Source organism: Schistocerca serialis, chromosome 11 (assembly GCF_023864345.2).
Source record: "Schistocerca serialis cubense isolate TAMUIC-IGC-003099 chromosome 11, iqSchSeri2.2, whole genome shotgun sequence".
Taxonomy (NCBI): Eukaryota; Metazoa; Arthropoda; class Insecta; order Orthoptera; family Acrididae; genus Schistocerca; species Schistocerca serialis.
This window is the reverse complement of record NC_064648.1, coordinates 169283196-169297126: the sequence shown is the minus strand read 5'-3', so window position 1 is coordinate 169297126 and position 13931 is coordinate 169283196. Positions and strand designations below refer to the sequence as shown.

The 13931-nt window shown below is 36.6% G+C and overlaps 1 protein-coding gene across 1 annotated transcript in view; it reads left to right on the top strand.

The window, feature by feature from the left end:
• Positions 1–13931, top strand: part of LOC126427254 (zinc finger MYND domain-containing protein 11-like) — a gene marked incomplete in the record, with an annotated part of 213101 nt that overhangs the window by 646 nt on the left and 198524 nt on the right.

Here is a 13931-nt window from a genome sequence, read left to right as displayed (position 1 = left end):
GTAATCGTTTTCTAAATTGACGTAACGTTGACTGAGTAATATTTATACTTACTCTGCGCAGGAAAATGGATCACTTGTTGCCTTTAAGTTTTATGTATTTGCAGGGTTAGATAATTGTGCAAAATAAAAAAATAAAATAAGGAAATACCCAAATTCTGTCGTTTAAAGATGAGTATACTGGGCACTGCTGCACAGTTTTTTACACGTACCACATTCATTTATTATTATTTTTATTTGTATTTCGTTCCAGATATGACTAATTACCGTTGCATTTATTACTGCTGTGGAATTTTGGTGTATTTTAGATTGTATAGGAGTGTTACTAAGTTCGAACTTAGGTCAGCAGCGGTAACCTGTTGAACTACATGGCACATCTTGAAACGCCAATGGCCTGCGTCAAAACAACACTTCAGTTTGAGGAATACATGCATTCTACAAATAAACTGCTCAGTTCTTCACTTACATTCGTAATTATATCTTACAGAACGTATTTTCCTATGTGAAAACAAACAAAGTGGGCATCTAAGATGTTCCGTAATTTTCTCGTTACGTAGTAGCCTATGTCTTACAATAATGCCATTTTGTCAGTACCGCATAAAACTCTGCCTTGTCGTCTACTGACATTCACACACTGTGTGTATGGAATGTAATGCTTTCGTAGCTGCAGTTGCGGTTATGATCAGACGTTGAGCAGTGTGCTTGCAAGGAAAAAAGTGCCACGTTACAAAACGCTTTAGAGCACTTACTATACTTCCAGTAATTGTTTGTGTAAACAATGGTTGCAGTATAGGGTGAAATTTGCACTAGAGTGCATCTCTTAACGAATGAACGATAATTACTTTCCGTTGCGTCGTATGTAGACCTGTTCAAGACGTCATAAATAATCCCTCGATAGATATTGATGTTTCACGACAGCAAACTACACAGAAGTAGGTCGTCAGAAGTACAGCTAGTGTAAAAGGTGCCAACACTTTTATAAATACCAGCTGATAACCGGTATTTCCATACCGTACGTCCTTGTCTTTTGTGGCCACTTTCAGCCGTTCCTGGGGTTAGGTTATGCGAAGTTCTTGCTATGTCTTATACATGCAGTGGATAGCCTTGTACATACGGCCTAATGCTGCCCACAAGAATCAAATTTTGCCCAGCGTTTCCAGTTTGGTCGACTATATTAGTTCCTTTAGTCCAATTTTCTATTGTATTTTTCTTTCTTCTCACTAGCTCATTCTTGAGGTTGTACTTGTAGCTGTGTTTTTATTACGTAAATTTGATCATATTTCCAGTGTGAGACCTATTTGTTAATGGCTGTGTTGTTTATACATAATATTTTAATTTCATCCATTGAAGCTCAGAATTAAAGAGAGTGGGTAGTATCCAAAAGTGTAATAGGTACATTTTTTTTTTTTTTTTTACGATAATGAAACTATAGGCCTAGACTTGATGCTGCATGTGTCATAGGTAGTTGTTTTATAGAAAGTTTCGTTTTGTGTGTATAAGGCATTAATTTTTCTAGCAAGATTGTTGGTTCATTGAAAAATTAGTTTTCTTTATGTGGTACTTAACAGGTAGTTATTGCTATTATAAAACAAGGCTGCGTAGAGTTAGCAAGCATACCTACTTCTTGTAGGACTATTGTTTGACTGTCCTAACTTACTAGCCTGTTCATTGATGATTTAACAGGGAGGTGACTGACTGATGCAAGTGATGTTGACAGTGCTCTACAATTTTTGTCTGTGAGATTTATTTTCCATGTTCATCTTACGCACAGCAAAATGATTAAAAATTAGTATTTTTCAAAGAAAATATTTTTACATTTTTCATAATTTTTTTTTTTTTTTTTTTTTTTTTTTTTTTTTTAATCTTGTAGTAAATTATTACATGTCATACGTCTTTCTAATAATAGATTTAATGGCAGCCAAACTGGCCATTTATTATGTGATGTACAGGAATTATTCTCCATTCTCTATTGTTCTTAGTCGGTACAGAATTTCACCAGCGATTCTGTTCTCATCCTACAGCTTGACATATGATATGTCTCTCACTGGCCACTGCACATACAGCTTTATTACAAATGCAGCTATTAGTCATGAAGCTAACGGAACATTTCAATCCCTGAATCTAGATATTCAGGTGATTTGTAAAAAAATAGTGTAGCTGATGAGGTAGGTTTCTAATTTTCTTGTAAACAGGTAGTATTCCCAATTTCTGCTTTATTAGACAGGAGTTTATAGAACATCTTCCCACCCAGGTGTATAACTCCCTTGTTCACCCTGGCCAAGGAGGCAAAGTCGACATGAAAATTGTATTTATGTATTGTGACTCTTTACATCACAGTCCAGTTGAAACTGATCTTCCTTATCAGCAACAAAAACCATCAAGGAGTAAGATACGTTATAAATTTGGTAATCTGGCACACTTGCAGATCTGTCAGTACTGAATTATCAAGATTTATTTTTTGTGGTTTTAAAAAGTTATATAAGCAGAACCTATAGCTTTAACATAGGAAAACAAGTAACTGTTGCATACTGAATATGACGAGAAATTACAGTATCAAAAACATTAAAAGTTTTACTTTTCTCTTAAAACAAGATTGAATTATAAATTGAATACTATACTATTCTATTAAATCACTCATAGGGGCAAAGCTTTAGAAAAGTTCAATATACATAATAAACAAGTTTTTGTTCGCCAGTCATGAAATAAAATAAGAGCCTTGGTTTTGAAATATGTCAAGAACAAGCTAGTTAGTAAAGTGTTACCAAAAAACCTGGTGTAGTTTAATTGAAATCGGTCTGTTTAGCAACACCACAGACTTTATGTTGTCAAGGACTTGGAATGTGTCAGTGATATTCATCACTGATGATTTACCTGAAATTTTCCTCTGAACCTTTCTGGGATATTGCAGATATGCTAACTTATTTCTTGGATTCCGCTCTTCTTTTACAAAAATTATTTTTTAAGATATGCAGATTCGTAACTTACGAAGTGTTGTATTATTTGCTACTCTCAGCGAGTTTCGCAAAAGTGTTCAAGGCTTCTGAAGCCTCAGCCTAAGACATATGAGATATATGCATTTCTTCAGCATCACTCTGTTTCTAGTCCTGTAGACTAAAAACACTTTTTGATGTCAGTACTACGAAAAGGAAACTTGCCACTCACCATATAGCGGAGATGCATATCACATCATCAGTCAGCTCTTCTTCAATAGCTAAATTTCTGTTAATATAATTGCTCAGTGTAGCGGACAGATTTACTGACGAGGCACTACACTGAACAGTTCAGATGCCTGACAGTACTAACAACCACACAGAGCTAAAAATACAGGAAAATTTCTGTGTGTGCTGAACTATTGGTTCTACCGAATTGTGCTTGGATTATCACAGTCTTAACGTAAATTGCGAGGGGTGTGTATGAATTCAAAGTTCTGTGAGAAGGTCTCTGAAAAATGCACAATTGTATATTTTACACAGTATTCTTACTGATTGCTTCTGCTGTACAAACGCTTTATTTACTTAATTAACACTGCACAAGCGATAATTCCATAAGGTGACATTGAGTGAAAATAAAGCAAAATAACCCAACATTCTTGTCTGTAGTTAATCAATGGGAGTGTTTGTAAGCTCATCAAGAATTAGTTTCTTGCTTGGTGTTGACTCCATTTTGAGTTGTTATCTGGCTAGACAGCAAGAAATGTTAAACACTGTGTTTCATTCAATATATTGCCATAAATTTTGTGGACGCAGATTGATCTGTAATGTAGTCTGATGATGATGGACGAGTCTCTGATGAGTACTTTGATGAATATTACGTACATATATATTACATAACAATAAAAAGTCGCAGGGAAGGAGGGGGTGTCCATTACACAATTTTACCAATATTGGCCAAACTTGTGAGGTACATAATTGAAGTTACTAATTACTAATACAAGATTTGCATGAAAAGTGTGCCTGCAGTAAAAACACATCTGCTCGCAGGAGAATCCTGTTTCTATTTAAGTGTTTGTTGGACCAGTTAGCAAGTTAAATCACCACATTTTCAAGTATTAAACGAGGAGATTCAGCCATTTCTCCTTTACTTGTGGACACTCAAACTTGTGACTTTCATATTGAAAATTCGTGCATTTGTTTCATATGTCCAGTGTTACTTACTCATTTAAATACCACAATATGAACCTTTATTTTGCAAATGCACATGTCACACTGATAAAGATGCTGTGGAGTTTATATTTACATATATGGTGTTAATAAAATATATTATGAAAAGGAAAGTTGCTACTCACCATGTAGCGAAGATGGAGAGTTGCAGATAGGGACAGCAAAAAGACTGTCACAAATAAAGTTTTTGGCCAGTAAGGCCTTTGCCAAAAATGGATGCCAGTTGTTTGTTTTTGACGAAGGCATTACTGGCAGAAAGCTTTATTTGTGACAAGTCTTTCTGTTGTGTCTATCTGCGACTCAACATCTCTGCTATACGGTGAGTAGCAACTTTCCATTTCATAATATTGTTAAATTTAATCCTGGATTTTCCATTTTGAAGCAGATTGTTAATGCCAGGACTAACAATTCAGGTTTTTAGATCAGCGTATCATTTTCATTTGGTTGGACAGGTTTCTGCCCAACCTATGGCCAGTATTGCAAGAGCCGGGTTGACAGAAGCGTCCGATCCCACGTGTCGGCTTTGACCCGTGACGACATAAGTGTGTTGTCGTGTGTGACGTCATGACGGCACGGAGTTTGGTTTGTGAGTGTGGCGTGTTTGTAGATGTCGTGTTGTGGTTTGCTGTGCTCTCTGGTGGTATGTTCAGGGTTTTCGTTTGTGTGGCGTAGTGGGCTCGATTTACTTTTGCTCATTATCTAGAATTGTTAGTGTTGGCTGTGTTTGTAGTGGAATTCGTTTCATTGAGTTAACGACTTTGTGTGAAGGGTAATTTAGTGTTCTTCGCTGTACGTCGTGTGGTAATTTTAGTAAAATAAATCAGTTGTTGTTTTTGTTCAGGAATGGATATGACGGATAAAATTAACAATGCACAGGTCAAGGGAAGTGTTCGATCCCAATGTGTGGCTGTGTATGTTGATATTGGTATCTGGAGATGTTATTGAGCTATATAGGCCAAGGAAGTGTTTGATCCTAATTTATGGGATCGGGAGCTGCTGTTGAGCTATATAGGTCAAGGGAAGTGTCCGATTCCAGATGATATTGTATTTAGTGGTATTTGGGGAGTTTTGTGATGTCGGTTTTTTCGTTGTTTTGTATGGAGGTGGGTGTCTAAATTTGTTTATATTTATATATCTAAAAACAAAGATGATGTAATCTACCTAACGAAAGCGTTGGTATGTTGATAGACATACAAACACACACACACAAAATTCAAACTTTCGCAGCCCACGGTTGCTTCATCAGGATAGAGGGAAAGACGAAAGGATGTGGGTTTTAAGGGAGAGGGTAAGGAATGACTCCTTACGAAGTACCTACAAAGTCGTGTGGATAGTTATACACTTTTGCAGTGTGCTTTATTGTTGCCAATTCATCACCGTGTTCGTCTTTCGGCAATGGAATATTGAACAACCAATTGATAGCAAAATTAAAAAATGCCTTTTTATATTGAACTGGCTGGTTTGAAGTGAAATTCACAATGCCATCGGTCTCTTTGCGAAAGATACCAAATGTGTGTCTGCCATTTTCATTCCAAATTATTTATTTCAGTCTTGCATGTAAATTTAATCGTTTGGTGCGAGTTATTAAATTTATCTACTATAGTGTTAATGACATCATCGTTACCCTGTATTAGCAGCAGTGTGTCATCTACATATGTAAAGTAGTATACAATTTTGTCTGCCAACGAAGCATTTTCAGAAAAGAATCTGTTTTCTAGATAATTAATACAGATGTCAGTGAGCATTCCACAAATTGATCTCCCCATACTCAGGCTGTCTTTTTGGGAATAAGTGTCCCTGTTAAATTTAAAGTAGTTAAATTTCAACATTTGTGGTAAGTAGCCCAATGAATTCATCTACTTCCCTCGTAGAAAGCTTGTTTTGTTCCATTAAATTACGCTGAATGACCTGCACAGTTTTATCAATTGGTATGTTTGTGTATCAGTTGACTATACCAAGAGAAACAAATTTCATTTGATCAGTTATTGGTGTATTTCCGATTTTATTAATAAGTTTGAAACTATTTTTAATGGAAAATTATTTACAGAGTTTATAATGAGTTTTAAGAAACCACAAGCATTTTCCAGCTGCCTTACAGAAAGTACTCCTACTACCGTGCACCACAGGATGTATCAGATAGCCTTCTTTGTGTACCTTTATTTGTGCCCTAAGTGTGGGTGCCAGGGGGTTAATAACCTTTAGCCTCTGTTCCTCCCTTTGGTGATATTATCTCACTGCAAGTTTTTAACTGAGCAAGCAATTTCTTCTGAGCTTCAGACGTTACATCCTTATCGATTTTCTTAATATTATTATCTTCAAAGAATTTTAGAGTTTTAGCAATATACACATCTTTTGCAACGATCACAATTGTTTCCCCTTTGTCTGCCTTAGTTATTATGGCGTCGTTGTCAAGCTTGAAATTGATAATTTCAAGTACTCTCTTCTCTTTTGTACCTGCCATGATGCTTAAATAAAGAAAAAATAATACAAAGATAAAAACATGTAAATCAGATCAATTCGAAGAGTTGCATACAGCATATGCCTCCTTGTGTCTTACAAACAAATTTTAAGAAAAGGTTTTACCCGTCTGCTGTTACATATGTTTAAAGAATAAAACAACTGGCTCACAAGGAGTGAACTTGGAAATTTTCTTACTTATGGGTTATTTTCTGTAATTCCCATGCAGATTTGATGTTTTTTACTTTCCTTTAAATGTTATATATGTAGTTCATATAGAGGAGGCCATACAACCAATCAATGAGTTCTCCACACAGCCGACCTTCTTTATACAGTAGTATTCAAAGAACGTTGACTGATGCCCGAATAACAGGGAACTAACATGCATCGAGATTAAAAAAATAGTGGTATGTAATCTAATATATAAGCCACTTGTTGTGCCAAGAGTTGTAACTTTTTATTGTCCCACCGGACCATGGACTTCTTGTATTTTTTAGCATTGATAATGGCTAGGTGCTAGCCAAAATCTTGATTTGCATAATAAAATTTGAAAAAAAAAAACACGACTGATTGCTGTGCTCTATAATTTATAAGTAACTCTTGTGACATACCACCGTTTTGTAATTGGTTTTGCTCGATTTATCGCTGTGCATTCATTTATTTGTTTTGCTGCATTTTGTACTTGGTAATGCATCACGAATGATGTACATTGCATTCTTGATAAATGTTACGATTGCGGATTGCCTTGTTTGTACAGCAAATTGTTCACAATAGTAAAAGTTAGACTACATATATTTCTTTACTCACTTTTATTAAACAGTGTACCTTTGTTCCAGGAGTAGTTGTAAACATAAGTAACTTTAGTCGAATTTAAATACATATGTTGTGTGCCGTAAATCTATTTCCCCAAATAGATTTTCAGAGATTTTGAAAGCTGCCTACGTCCCTCTCTTGTGAGCAAAAGCTACATGCAGTGGAGGGTAGGGTATTAGAACTAACATTAATCTTCCCATTGTGAATACCACTATTATTCTTAAACTGAAACACATTCTTCACAGTGAATTAAGACAGAAATCAAGGAGTTGTGAATCTTGTGACTCCACAGTACTACACTTTATGGCATTGGTGAATAGAAGAAAGAATTTAAGTTGCTGATTTATCTGTTTCTGTAGTTGGCAGTTACTCTTTCGGTGAAAGCACTAGAGTGTAGTAATTTCAGAAGAACTTCATTGTAATTTTAAAAGCTAAATTCTGTAACATTCAATACAGTGTGTTGTGTTGTGTCTTCATTCTTGAAGCACTTCTGAAGTATCTAGCTGGCACACAGTTAATTGTGTCACTTAAGTGTAATGTGTGATAGATGTTACGAACAGGTCATTGTTCCTTGCCAAAACTTTGACAGAAAATTGACGTTTCATTTCCTAGCTTACATAAGATTCAAAATTGTTAAGGCTTTCGTGGCCACTTGTTGACAAACTGCCTATTGGCACCGGAAATGACCGCGGAGAAGCCCTCGGACGTTGGCGCGCCAGGTACATATAGTCTGCGCCCGCGAGCTCGGCTCCAGTTCACCACCGGCAATGGAGGGTGAAGCTTTGACAATGCCAGCCACTCGTGCTGGCGAAACATCAGAAAAATCATTAGATGAACGTCGGCCGAAGAACCCGAGACAGAAGCCAATAGGCAGTTTGTTATATAAGATTCATTGGAAATTCAGATTTTTGTATAGCAGAGGTTAGAAACCAGTTGAGTTTACCTTTGCTCCTCATTTTTATTTTGTTATATGTAGTATGATTCAGAGTGTATGTAAGATATTGAAATATGTGCAGTATTCATGTGCATGGTAAGCCATTCACACGGTGTTTATCAGATTTTATATGACACGTTAGTGGAGTGCAAGCTCAAATTTAATAAGGCATCTTCAACCGAAAGACCGCCACTACAGTAATGAGCACGGATTCAGAGAAAAATGTGCATTCAAAACGCGACTTGCACTCTCATCACAGGACATTCTGAGAACTATGGATCCAAGGCAGCCTGTTAACTGAAGTAATTCTAGACTTCCGAAAAGTGTTAAACTTTGTACTTCACTAGTTATTGTTACCAAAACTAAGATTACATCAGTAGACATGCAAAATTTGTGACTTTATTGAGAATTCCTTGGTAGTGAGGATGCATGATATTGCCTTGGATGGTGAGTTAATGAAAGATGCAGAAGTGGCTTTAGAGGTGTTAAATGGAAGTGTTGTGACCTTGACTGTACGTGTTATATATTAGTGACCTGTAGGCGATAATAATGGTAGCATCAGACTCTCTGCGGGTGATACAGTTGTCTGCTGTTGGGGAAGAGCCGTGCAAATATCCAGTCAGAAATTATAGAAATAGCAGGATAAAAGCAGGGTACGAGTCATTTTTAGGTTCCTTAAGAAACTGGGAGTTCACCTGGTGTGAGGACCCTATTATGAAAGTGTGAAGTTAAGTCCCATAGTGCTCAGAGCCATTTTGAAAGTGTGAAGAAGTAAGATTTTTCAGTGGAAGCTGGATTTGCTGCAGAAACATGAAAAGCTGTTAAATACTAAGTGATGAAAATCGTGAAACCAAACTTGCTGTACACTCTCTCCCCCACCTTAAAAACAAAAGAACTGATGTATTTCTGCCCATCTATCAATGCAGACTTTTTACATTTGGTATAACATCTGCAGATAGTCACATGCATCTTTTTTTCTACTTGTGTTTTAAGAATATGATGGCATAAAAATGAAGTATGTCAGTTGTTTTATATGTATGGTATTAATGGGACACTATTTGTTGTACTTTCTTCCCAAGAAAGTGATGTGTCTAATATATGTATGATCTTATTTTGATATTGCCACCTACAGTCAGTCTATAAACACCGAGTGAAGGTGTTTCTTATTCATTTCTAATCAAATTTCATTCGTTTGTTGCTGCTGTTTCGTCTTTCCACGATTGAGTATTGCTCGTTACCAATGTGTGCTCACTTCATGGAGTGTTTGTGACTGGGGTTCAGTGTCATGCATGTGTAGTTACATGTGAACACAATTTTTTTGTCACCAAAAAAGTAGTTTCTACAGTTGTGTCAACTAGGATGGTTTATTTATGGTGTAAATAATAGTTTTTCTCTGAGAAAATGATTTGTTGAAACTCTCATTAGTGCTTCTTTATGTTGCAAACTTACATTTTTTTCCAATTTCAGAGCAGATCAGTTTATTATAATGTCTAAAGATACAGAGAATCGGACATTTCTTTGCTATCTTTACTACATCTACTATAGCTTGACGTAACTGTTATTAACACAAGCCTCAAAGAACTGGTAAATGTATAGACACAATTAATAAGTTATATATATATATATATCTGAATAGCTATTCAAAAATTATACCATGTATTTGAAACTGTTAAGCAGAAATTTTCTTTCAAATATTGTTTGCGCTGCTACCTATGTAGTCGAACTTTTTTGTGTTATCATATTATTTGCTACTTTCCATGCCAAATTCGTTGTCATGACTAGTTCAGATTGTTTTTAGTGCTGATGTTTTTTCAAATTCCAACGAGTACTCTAGAAAGGAATAAATGTTTTGCAATGATGTAATCATGCCAGTTTACATAAAGAGCTGTGAGAGTTTGTCCAAACACTAACCGTGTTTGGAAGACAAGTGCAGCTCTATTTTTTATTGTTTTCCCCAATTTTTTATTATTAAGACTGGTGAGCATGTGTTTGCAGTAATGTCTTTAATTTTGGACTGCATTTATATGCTACATCTGGAGAATGAAATGCGTGTAATGAAAATTCGTGGCTTAGCCACTGCAGACTGCTGTATAACATATACGTTTACCCTTAATTAATGAGACTCTTTGCTGTCTGTCAGCATAAAAATCTCATGAAATTCAAGAAGGGGTGAGTGCAGGAGCTCTCTTTCTCAAAACCTTGTCGACACTGATATATTATCATACATCTTCTACACTCGTAAGGCTGTAGCGGCAATGTCTTGCCTACCTATAACCTTCAAACGTGAATCCTACACACTAGGGCACGGGCAGCAATCAACTGGCCACAGACTGGATCCGGCCCGTGATTGATGTCAGTCTGATGTACGAAGAAATTTGTGGGACGGAGAGGGAGGCTTTCACATTTTACCCACCCCTGTTATTCGTAATTCAGTTTTTCTGGTTCGGCTTCCTTGTAGTGCAGCTGATATATGTTACGTTAGAGCCATTCGGACTTCTAAATAGCTTATTCGTGTCAACTGGTAAGGGGCGATCTGTATTAATTACTTCTGAGAAGGTGAGGTTCTGAGCCGAGATCGTTTGTAAACGACCTTTGCCGATTACTGGTTTCGGTAAATGTAGTTACCGTGTTCAGATCTGTGAATGCATTCATATAGTGTTAAATTATGCAGAGATACAATTAAGTATAGTAGTTGGTGCATCATAATAGCAAAACTGTGTTACAAAATATGTCGATAGAATGTTATTGCATGTGTCCTATGCCAGCTGTACAAGTACTCTTTCCTAAAATGTGTGTGGACGAGATGGACGATGCGTCGGCAAGTTGAGGCTAAAACCACATTGTACAGAGTAATTTGCCACATGCTCGCAACCTGTATCGTACACTACTGTGTACTTCATTCCAGCCAGGGCACCGCTAGACGGGCAGGTGGTGGCCAATACTGGCTGGAAAATTGATAATTGGCACCAACAGGTGTCGCTAGTGTGTTCATGTACTTCTTAACATTATTCGTGTATTTTAACTACAGCACAATTCCTGTTATGTGTCAATAAAAGAATCCTAAACACTTTTCTCTTAAGTTATTGTAAAATACTGATTACAACAGAAGCTAATAATTATTCTTATCATGTTAGGTTGCGCAAATGCACCTGTGTACAAGCTGCTGTACAACTTGATGCAACTTCCACAGACTGTTGTACGGTAAATTGCTGTATGACAATATTTTCTAATGTATGAAAACCTGCAGTCATAATTGTAAAATGATTAAAATTATAAAAAAATGTAGAAATATGCAGAAGTGAAGTTTTAAGGTGGACTTCCATTGTGTCTTTTTGGATAGCAATCTCCACTGTGTGTGAAAAACTAAGTCATTACCACGGTAGACAAATAATAAAATAATTACAGCGATAGTGGGTAACACACTTGATTCACAGGGTAGCAACAGTTAGATGATTTGACTTTTAAACTTTTTGAAATGAACAAAGAAATGATGGCTTAATTTATTTAGTGGTACAGAAAAACCTGCGTATATATGACCAGTCATCAAATGTATTTGCGGAGATACATTTTAAAAAATGCTTGCTGATAGTGTTTGTGGATATTAACACGTGAATTTTCAAATATACTGATGATCTGCTGTGGCCAAAAATCACAAACTTACTCCCTAGTTTCATGGAGACAGGGACTGCCTATCTCATTGCTGTATTTTATTTTTCTGTTCTTTCTCCTTTTAACGTTAATAAATAATTATTCTCCATTGTGGACGTATTGGAACACTGCAATGAAATTGAAGGTATTTACAATGAATTAGCTGCAAATAGTTGCTTTTATAGGCATTCATTCTTCCATTATGACATTTAAAAATACTTGGCACTGCTTCTTCAGATGTTTACATTTATTTACATGTTGTGGAACTTCTTTCCTTACTAACGGCACTGCAGAATGTTTAATGGGAGTCATGAGGACAGTTGTTGTGAAACGTCATATGTAAAGAAACAATGTTCACAATGTGCTAATAACTGTAAACATCTGAAGATGGGGTGAACGTAAAATCAATTTACTCTAAAAAAAAAATGTGATTTTCGAGGCATAATTTGTCGGTGTAGTGTTTCGGCAAAGGGGTGGCATTCGTATTGGTGCACTGCCCTGTAAACGTAACGAGACGGCCGCTATGGTTTCGACCTAATGCATTAGGAGTGTTGCTCAGTGTCACATGAAAAGCTGGTGGCTTGCGAGATGCAGTAGTGTGTGAATCAGGTCTTGTGAATCACTAAAACAAGCCCATGCCTGCACTAGGGGCTGGCAAACTGTTAGTGGCAAATGGCCACATCCTCAAAACTTGAATATCGTATAGACAGCACACTTATTTCTAACCTAATATTTTGAATTTGTCGAATAAAGAATATTTTAAACTCGGCAACCTCTTTGTTTTCCTATAAAACAACACTGGAGATTGTTTTATCTCCACAATTCAGTAGTATTGCAGTTACGGAAAACGGAGACAGTTTGTTCATATTCTGCAGTTTGTTCATATTCTGCAGTAGATGGATTTTGACTGCATAATTGTAACATTTTAGATACAGTAATAGTAACCGCTATTAAAAAAAGTTTCTCAAAAGTGGTTAGCAGTTTGTGGGAAGACACAGCTAAAAGAGGGAGAGGGAGAAAAATAATAGTTGCCTGTATGCCAAACACTGTTTGCTTCAAAACGAACTTCAAACTTGTTCCCCTTTTAGCAAGTCTATTGTAGGTCACTGTAGTGATGAAGAATCTGAAGCCGTCACAAAAATACAGAAGTCATTGTCATTTTTCAGTGTGTGTCATCAGGCAGATGGAAATACAAGGGCATGCTGAAGTATAGCCGCCTCCTTTTTTTTCTTCTTTTTTCCTTTTTTTTCTCTTTAAGCTTTTTTAAATAAAACAGACTTTATTAACATTTTAAATCTTTTTTCTTCGTTTCTACATATTTATTTGTCATTATTTTCACCACGGGGATGAACAAATTTCTCCCAACGAGAGAGCAGTTCGTTGATATTATCGCTGTAGGATGTTGGATTACGTCGACACAGTTACAACCTCACCTCTGCTTGCAGCACAGAATCACTGTCACAGTGAAGTCCTCAAAGGTGTTGTTGAAGTTTTGGAAACAGATGAAAATCAAATGGTAACAAGTTGAGGTCAGCACCACAGTTTCCTTCATTACAAGCACAAACAACCCAATGTTGCACATTACTGGCGTCAGTACAATCGTCTCGTCATATTCACCACCATTCTTCTATGGCCTTCAATTAGAGCCACGTTTTCTGTGGTTAGAAACTTGATTACAGCACACTGTTTCACACACACTGACGCAGTGTCTTACGTTACACACCACCATATTGCACACTGTAATTCAGAGCCCTCAGACTGCAGAGGGTTGCTACTTAAGTCAGCGAAGCAAGAAAGCTGTCTGAATGATAAGCATGACATGTAGTACCTCAGCCCGTATTGAGAAAATGTGATGTTCCACAGGTTCGTTCCTGTGATTTCGGGTAGCAAAGTATAGTCATACCAGACATTAAGACTTCTTA